This window comes from Equus asinus, chromosome 13 (assembly GCF_041296235.1).
Source record: "Equus asinus isolate D_3611 breed Donkey chromosome 13, EquAss-T2T_v2, whole genome shotgun sequence".
In the NCBI taxonomy this organism is placed as follows: domain Eukaryota; kingdom Metazoa; phylum Chordata; class Mammalia; order Perissodactyla; family Equidae; genus Equus; species Equus asinus.
In genome coordinates, this window is record NC_091802.1 from 36,264,018 (window position 1) to 36,273,635 (window position 9,618).

Below are 9,618 nucleotides of genomic sequence, written 5' to 3' on the forward strand. Positions count from 1 at the left end.
GCTTTCCCGTGTTTCCAGTGTTGGGGAGAGAGCACCATCCGATGAGCCCGACACAACTGGGTTCTAATCCTGGCTCTGACCCTTAGAAGCTCTGCGACCCTTGACTTCTTGGAGTCTCAGTTTCCTCACCTGGAAAATAGAGATGGCTCATGTGACCTTGGGGCGGTCATGAAGGTGGCGTGGATTACATACAGAAAGGCTTCCCGTGTCCTCAGGTGTGGGGAGAAAGCTGTGCCAGTCTGACTCAAGTCTCTCCTGCTGTAGCTTCCAGTGGTTCCTCCTGGCACTCCAGGGGGGCTTCCCAGCACCCTTTGGAGACTGTTCTGGGGTCAGGCCTGGGAGAGAGGGTGCTATGGGCCTGAGGCTGAACCCAAGCCAGTGGTCCAGGCCCCAGCCCCTCTACCTCGGACTCCATCAACTTATGTCCTGGGCCTGGAGAGCCACGTAGAAGCAGAGGGGGCTGAAGGGGGGCAGTCTCTCCTGGCTAGGCCCCGCCTGCCCCTCAGCTTCCCCGCCAGGACAGCTCCCAGCCACGCTCACCCTCTCCACCTCAGCTGTACCAGGGGGAGCGCTTCGATTTTTCCACCAGAAGAGCCAAGAGCGAAATGAGAAACAAATCCGGCCTGGGGCTGCTGGATCCCTCTTGCCCCTATGGATGGAGGGAGGGGGAGAGGGAGCCCCCAGCCCCTTCCCTTCCCCACTCCCACCCTCCACCCAGGATGCCTGGCTGCTCCAGGACCCCAGGGGCAAAAGGCTTAGCTGGGGAGGGGAGGAGAGGGCCCACACCCACCATGAGGCAGAGTGTCTGGGGCACCACTCTTGTGGCTCCCCACCCCCAGCCCTGGAGAAGAATGAGCAAAGAGGCCGCCTCCTCATTTCCCTACTCAGGCTCTGGGCTGGGGCCCATTGTCAGAGGGAAGGCACAAAGTCATTGCTCTGGGGTGCTCCCTGTCTAGACAAAGAGACGGAACCTCTAAGCCCCCTGCCACTTAGTAAAGCTCCTTTCCCTACCGAGCCCCCATCCCCTTACTGAGCCTCCTCCCCACTGGACACCCTCCCCTCACTGAGCTGCAGTCCCCCCACTGCATCCCATTCTTTCTCCACTCCTCTCCCCACCGTGGGCTGCTCCTCTCTGCAGTGACCTCATCTCCAGCCTCTGCAGGAAATAGCAGCCCCACAGGGAGGCAGGCGGGGTCCCCCCCAACCCCCAGCAATCCCGCACGCCTGGCGGGCCTGAGCCTTTCTTCTCCTCACCCTGTGAGGGGGTGGCCCCTCTTGTCCAAAGCCCGCCCGCCCCAGGCTCAGGGGCCCAGTCTCCTGCCCCTGCCCCCCCCCGCCCCCCGTGTTCTCCCAGTGCTGCCCACACCTCCCACTTGACGAGCTCCTTCCACAAACGCACGCTAGTGTCTCTGGCCAGCCTGTCCTGAGCCCCCAGTCACCTGCCCAGCTCCTTCTTCCCCTTCCGCTGGGCTTCCTACAGGGCTGCCTCAGCTTCCATTCACCCCTCCACCTGCTCCGCTCTGGCTTACAGCTGAGACCCTGGGAAGAGCCACACTTAGGAATAAGGGCAAATTGGAACTACACCAGCTTTGCCGCATCAGGACGATTTACCTGTGCTCTGGTTGTCAGAAGGAAGCGAAATTCTCTGTGGAAGAAGACGATGCCAACCAGATTCTTTGCAACCAGGCACACCCGACGTCCACCTTTTAATAACAAAGTGCCTGGCAGCTCTCTTCCTCCTCCTCCTTTCCTTCGCCTCCTCTTCTTTCTTTTTCTCTTCTGTTCCCTTCCCTCCCCTTAAAGAACAGTTAAGTCCAGAAGCCTTTAGATGGGGCCAAGGGAGGCAGGCACCCCCAGGGAGGGGGAGGGGTAGAGGGGAAATGCAGTGGCCCAGCACATGGTTTTGGAGCTCAAGTGAAGTAAGGAGGGCATCTCCAGTGGGGGCCAGCCAGAGCAGAGAGAGAGAGAGTCCATCAAAGCTCAATTGTACAGGCAGATGGCCTGGCCCAAACATTGACTGCCGGAGCTTGAGCAGAGAAAGAGGGCATCCAAGTAGGAGGGCAGCCTGGCGTGGGGTGTCGAAGCCCAAGCAAGCTAAGGAGGATGTCCACGTGGGAGCCAGCTCAGCAAGGGAGACTGGACCCTGTGAGGGGTGAAGAGTGCATCTGACCAGGCCAAGCCCCGGGAAGTGGAGTCCATGGGGGATGAGAAGGGCACCCCTAAAGGGATGCGGCCCAGTGTCCAGAGGGTGTGGGATGTCGGAGCCTGTGGAGGTGAAGAGCACATTCATGTGGGGGAAGGGGTGGCAGCGGTGGCCAGAGGCAGGGTGTCGGAGCCCAGGAGGGGTCTGCACGTGGTGGGGAGCAGTGGCAATGGGACATAGGTTACCCACAGTGGGACTGATTTAATAAGTAAATATGTTAAGGGAATGAACTAGATTTCTTACTATTGGCGAAAGGTGTTATAACTATGGAAGAAAGGTAGAAAACTAGAATGAACCCTGTGGTGTTGGATTGGAATTGGAGGTCTTGGTGAGAACTCGTGATTTTCAGAATAAATATAGAAATAAATGTTGATGTGTATGTATGTGTTTATGTTGCATATGTATGTGTCAGTGCATGTCCATTTATCCAGCTTCATCCGCTGAGAGGGCCTAGGAGCAGTGACATCTTAATAATGATGAACATAGCTAGCACCCAAATCTTGACTTCTAAATACCACTGTCCACTGGAAGGAACCAGGGCTCCCTGGAGAAATGGCTGATGATAGGCCTAGGGCAGGGAAAATACAAGATAAGCCTGGGTCATCTTGTGCCAGAAGGTAAAGAAGTGCTCAGAAGTGATTGAACACAATTATCATATGACCCAGCAATTCTGTTCCTAAGTATACCCAAGAGAAATGACAACATACGTCCACACAAAAACTTGTACCTGAATGTTTACAGCCACGTTGTTCATAATAGTCAAAAGGTGGAAACAACCCAAGTGGCTATCAACTGATGAACAGATAAACAAAATGTGGTACATCCATACAGTGGAGTAATACTCAGCCATAAAAAGGAATGAAGTAATTATACACTCTACAATTTGGATGAGTCTTGAAAACATTATGCTAAGTCACAAAAGACCATATACTGTATGTAACTCCGTTCATATGAAAGTACAGAATTGGGAAATGTGTAGAGACAGAAAGCAGATTAGTGGTTGCCTCGGGCTGAAGTGGGAATTGGAGGATAGGGGGTGATAACTAAGGGTTACAAAGTTTACTTTAAGATGATGAAAATGTTCTAAAACTGACTGTATGATAGCGGCATGTATCTGTGAATGTACTAAAAACCATTGAATCATATACTTTAAATGGGTTAATTGTATGGTGTGTAAATTATGCCTCAATAAAGCTATTTTTTAAAAAAATACTCAAAGAATTACGGAGACATGTCAAAAGTATACAGAAGCCAGTTGGAAGGGACTTCTGTTGGCTGGATCTGGATAATTTGAGCATCAAAGGAAATAATGATATTAATGAATTAAACATAATGAATAAAATAGGAATCCGTGATTCCACACTAATATAAATAAACGAAAAGTGGAAAGTTTGTTGAGGAATTGGATCGTCACATATTCTCAAAGTGCTTCTCCACAAAATACCTGTTAATTGTGAAGGGGAAAAGAGTAACTTTACAGTGGTACAGTGGAGAAACCTGGTGGGCACTGACTTAATCAAGTGATCAGAGTGAACATCAACTGTGATGGGACAGATTAAAATCATGTACCATCTGACAGGATGCAATGGGAGAGACACAGCATCACTCCTCTGATATTCCTGCCAAAATGCATAACCTGAATCTCAACATGAGGAATCATTGGACAAACCCAAATTAAGAGACAGTCTAAAAATAATTGGTCTATAATCTACAAAATTGTTGTTAAAGTTAAGAAAACACTGGAGAACTGATCCATATTGAAAGAGACTGGAGGCACCTCACTCTGCACTGGATCCTTTTGCTAGAAGGACATCATTGGGACCACCAGTGAAACTTGAATGCATTTCATATACACATATCCCCTTCAATCTCATTCATGCATCAGCAAGTCCTCAGTTATCAACTGTCACCTTTGTAAACACAGCCACAGACACAGACACTCACACACCAGACATAAGCCCTCATTATTCTAAATTACTTTGTACATTTGCTTCTCAGAACTACAGAGATCATGAATTGAGTAGACTGGAAGGTCTTCTGATGCTCATATTTGGCTATTTTCATTAACACAGTTTAAAAATAACCATGATTACTCTGTATAATAAAACAGATTTAAAAACTAGGGAGTTTCTTGAGAGAATTGGGATTAATACAAAAATAAAAACTCAGATGGAATCCTTGAATGGAAAAAATACAATAACTGAAATTAAGAATTTATTACATAGATCTAAAGACAGATTAGATGGAGCCAAAGAGAAGATTAGTGAATTGGAAGATAGGTCAGTAGAAAATACCTAGATTGAAGCACAGACAGAAAAAAAGAACACAGAAAATAGCACTGATGTTATATGAGACACAATGAAAAGTTCTAACATATAGGTTTCTGGAGTCCAAAAAAGAGAGGAGAAAGAGAATGGGGCAGAAGCAATATTACTGGCCAAAATTGTTCTATAATTGACCCAAGAATCAAGCTAAACAGGGTAAATACAAAGAAACCATACTTAGGCACATTGTAGTTAAACTGCTGAAAATTAAAAACAAAGAAAAAATGTAAAGGCACATCACTTCAAAGAAACAATCATAAGACTGACAAGTTGAGGTTCTAGAGAAAGTCTAGAGTTCCAAAGTACGAAATCTAAATGTGTTTTGAATGGATGGGATTAAGAGCAGGTTAGATACTGCAAAGAGATCAGTAAACTTGAAGATACATGAAGACATATCAGCAGGAAGTTTCTGGAAGGAAACATGAAGAGAAACAAGGGAAGCACTCTGAAAATGTAAGAGAAGCACAGTGACCTATCGGAGGATATTGAATGCTCTAACATGCTTGCAGCTGAAATGCAGAAAGACGGGAAAATGGATAAATGGCCAAATTTTTCCAAATTTGACAGAAACTAGAAACCCAAAGATCAAAGGATCTCAACACCACCCATAAAAGACACAAAATGATGGTGAGGTCGATTATAATCAAGTTGCTGAAAATCTGTGACAATGAGGAAATCTTAAAAGAAGCCAGAGGGAAAAAGGGACATTACATATAGAGAGACAGAGATAAAATTATCATAGACTTATCGTCAGAGACTGTACAAGCCAGAAGACAATAGAGTAGAATTTTTTAAGTTACGGGGAAAAAAAGGTACTATCAACATAGATCTCTAAACCCAGTGAAAATATCTTAAAAATGAAGATGAAAGAAAGACTCACAAACACAAAAAAGTGAGACTTCATCATCGGTCCACCTGCACCATAAAAAATGTTAAAGAAAGTTCTTCAGGCAGAAGGAACATGATACCAGATGGAAATTTGGATCTACACAAAGGAATGAATAGAACTAGACATGGAAAATACGTGGATAAATATAAAGTATATTTTTTCTCATTTAGAAATATGTTTAGGGGCCAGCCTGGTGGCCTGGTGGTTAAGTTCAGCATGCTTCACTACAGTAGCCTGGGGTCGGTTCCCGGGTGCAGACCTACATTACTCATCCGTGGCCATGCTGTGGCGGTGACCCACATACCAAATAGAGTAAGATTGACAACAGATGTTAGCTCAGGGCAAATCTTCCTCAGGGAAAATAAAGTGACGGGGGCAGCCCTGTTGCCTAGTGATTAAGTTTGCATGCTCTGCTTTGGCAGCCCGGCGTTTGCCAGTTTGGATCCCGGCTGCAGACCTACACACTGCTCATCAAGCCATGCTGTAGCAGCATCCCACACAGAAGAACTAGAAGGACTTACAACTAGGATATACAGCTATGTACTGGGGGGCTGTGGGGAGGAAAAAGAAAAGGAGAAAGATTGGCAACAGATATTAGCCCAGGGCCAATTCTCCTCATCAAAAAAAAGCATACCTTAAAATATATATATATTTGTTTAAAAGATAACTGACTTTTAAAGCCAAAAGAATAACAAACTACTGTCGGGTTTATAACATATGTAGAAATAAAATGTATGACAACGATGGCACAAAGTATTGAAGGGGAAGATGGAACTATACTATTTTAAGTTTTTTTTTTTTAAGATTTTATTTTTTCCTTTTTCTCCCCAAAGCCCCCCAGTACATAGTTGTATATTCTTCGTTGTGGGTCCTTCTAGTTGTGGCATGTGGGATGCTGCCTCAGTGTGGTTTGATGAGCAGTGCCATGTCCACGCCCGGGATTCGAACCAGTGAAACACCGGGCCACCTACGGTGGAGTGTGTAAGCTTAACCACTCGGCCAAGGGGCCAGCCCCTATTTAAGTTTTTAACTTTTACACAAAGTGATATCATGTTACTTGAAGGAAAACTGTGCTAAGTTAAAGATGCATATTATAAACCTTAGAGCAAGGGTCAGCAACATTTTTCTGTAGAGGGCCAGATAGTAAATATTTCAGATGTTGGGGGCCGTACAGTCTCTATTGCAATGAATCAACTCTGCGGTTGTAGCAGGAAAGCAGCCATAGACATGTGCAAATGAGTGAGCACGGCTGTGTGCCAATAAAACTTTATTTGTAGACTCTGAAATTTGAATTTCAAACCATTTTCATATCTCTCAAAATATTCTTCTTCTTTTGAGTTTTTTCAACCTTTTAATAATGTAAAAATCATTCTTAACAAATCTCCCAGGCAGAAGAATCGCAGATGATTTCTGTAGATTCTCTGCTCTTGAGGAGGTGGAGCATAACTCCACACTCCTTATGTGTGGGCTGGGTATAGTGACTTCCTTCTGAACAGAACAATATGGGAAGGGAGGAAAAGGATAACTTTAGAGAAACCTGACAGTCACTACCTCAGCCAGGTGATCAAGGTCAATATCAACACTGATAAGTCATGTTAACAGTATGTACTCTTGATATGACATGATGAAACTGGCGCTTTACCTGTGTGGTCTTCCTTCAAAAACCCCATAACTTCAGTCAAAGCATGCAGAAAACATCAGGCAAATCCCAATAGAGGGACATTATGCAAAATATCTGCCTAGTACTCCTCAAAATTGTCAAGATCATTAAAAAAAAAAAAAAGCAAAGCCTGAGAAACGGTCATAGCCCAGAGGAGCCCAAGGAAGCATGATGATGAAGTGTAATGTGGTACCATGGATGGGAGCTCGGGACAGAAAAAGGACATTAGGTAAAAACTGAGGAAATCTCCTAAGTGACCATTGATGGATAAGCAAAATGTAGTATATACATACAATGGAATATTATTCAGCCTTAAAAAGAAAGGACATTCTGACGCATGCTATAACATGGATGAACCTGGAAGGCATTATTCTAAGTGAAATAAACCAGTCACAAAAAGGCAAATACCATATTGTTCCACTTACGTGAGCTCTCTAGGGCAGTCAAGTTCATGCAAACAGAAAGTAAAATGTGGCCACCAGAGGCTGGGGGAAAGGAAAATGGGGAATTGTTTAATGGGTACCAAGTTTCAGTTTTGCAAGATGAAAAGAGTTCTGGAGATGAGTTGCACAGCGATGTGAATATACTTCATCCTACTGAACTGAACACTTAAAAATGGGTAAGATGGTAAATTTCATGCTATGTATATACTACCACAATTTTTTAAAAAACTAAAGACATCTCAATAAAGTAAGGACCTTAGTCAATAATAATATATCAGTGTTGTTTCATTAATCATAACAAATGGACCATACTATAATATAAGATGCTAAAAATAGGAAAACTGGGCATAAGATATATGAAACTTTGTACTAGCCTCACAATTTTCTGTAAATTTAAAACTGTCCTAAGAAATAAAGTTTGCTGTTAAATTTTTTTTTCTAATTTCATGGGCCATAAAAAACAGGCCATGGGCCCTATGCTGACCCCTGCCCCAAAGCAACCACTAAAAATATTTAAAAGAAGTATAGATATTGAGATATTAACAGAGATAAAAGGAATATTTAAAAACAGTCAATTAATTCAAAACAAGGCAAGAAAAGAGGAAAAAAGAAATAAAGAACACATGGTACCAATAGAAACCAAAGAAAAAGATGGTACACTTAGACCCAACCGTACTCATCATTACATCAAATGTAAATGATCTAAATACTCTAAGATAGAGATTATCAGACTGGATTTTAAAAAAAGCAAGACCCAATTATCTGCTATCTTTAAGACATATGACTGACGACTGACATCTAATATTTCCACAGATATGACGGAAACCAGAAGACAATGAAATGGCATATCTAAGGTGCTGTAAAATAACTGTCAAACTGGCAAATAAGTGAAAATATTTTTTAAAAAATGATGATTCCATTCTAGCACATAAGAAGCTCAGAAGTCATAGCTCTACCCTAACAACACCTAAAAAGCTGAGCAAGCTGAAGAAGCAACGACTCTTCTTGAATCAATCACAGGGCAACCTGCTGCCCCCAGAATCGAACAGACGGACAGAGGGATGCAGAGAATCACAACTTACCTGAGCAGAAACCTCTGCGGGCACCAGTGCCAAGGTAGGAGAATTTAAACCGTAAGTGATGAGTTTCGGGAGGTTCAGGGTGGACAGCCTGAGAGGTAAAAACTTCAGGGTGACCCAGTCACGGAGGGGCGCCCCCGCACTTCTGTGAATTTCACTTCCAGGAGCTCCACAAGGTTCTCACAGGAAATATCAGGGAAAAATCCCCTCATGCTTCCATCAGGGGGAAGAGAAAAGTAATCATTTTGAAATGGCCGGTGCTTTCTGTTCTTAACAAGACCTGCCCTCATGAGAAACTGTTCTGCCAGAGCCTAAACAATTACAGTTTTTTGAGAGTTTAACAGACTTAAGGAAGGGAAGTACCTAACTCCAGCCCGCTCTAGCCATCCTGTCCCACCTAAGTGGGGGGACTGAGAAGCACTTGTGGGGTTCACAGTCCAAAGACAGGCTCATGAAAAGGCTGAGACCTAATCATTGGACCACAGAATGCTTCCCCTCACCCACTCCTCACCACCACATTGCTGAAGGTCCATTCACTGCACTTCCTTTTACCCAGTACATCACGTCCAGCTATCAGGACAAAATTCCAAGGCAAACTAAAAGGCAGAAAGCACAGTTTGAAGAGACAGAGCGAGCATCAGAACCAGACTCAGCTATGGTCAGGATTTTAGAATGATCAGAAGGAGAATTTAAAACAACTATAATTAGTATGCTGTGATGGTTAATTTTATGTCAACTTGACTGGGCTAAGGGTCGACCAGAAAGTTGGTAAAACATTATTTGGCGGTGTGTCTGAGGGTGTTTCTAGAAGAGATGAGCATTGGATCAGTAGGCTGTGTAAAGGAGATTTGCCCTCACCAATGTAGGCAAGCTTCCGCCACTCTTTTGAGGGACCAAACAGAACAAAAAGGGGCAGGAAGGGCAAATTCTGTCTGGCCTGGTTCTCAGGCCTTTGGGCTGCAAGACTCACACCAATGGCCCCCCAGTTCTCAGGATTTTGGCCTCAGACAGGAAGTTATA

At 44.3% G+C, this 9,618-nt stretch overlaps 1 non-coding gene across 1 annotated transcript; it reads right to left on the reverse strand.

Annotated features, from left to right (window-relative positions):
* Positions 1 to 4,195: 4,195 nt before the first annotated feature.
* Positions 4,196 to 4,271, reverse strand: LOC123276505 (small nucleolar RNA U2-19). Its single transcript, XR_006513010.1, has one exon. It is a non-coding gene; the product is annotated as a small nucleolar RNA U2-19 (small nucleolar RNA).
* Between the last annotated feature and the right edge of the window lie 5,347 nt (positions 4,272 to 9,618).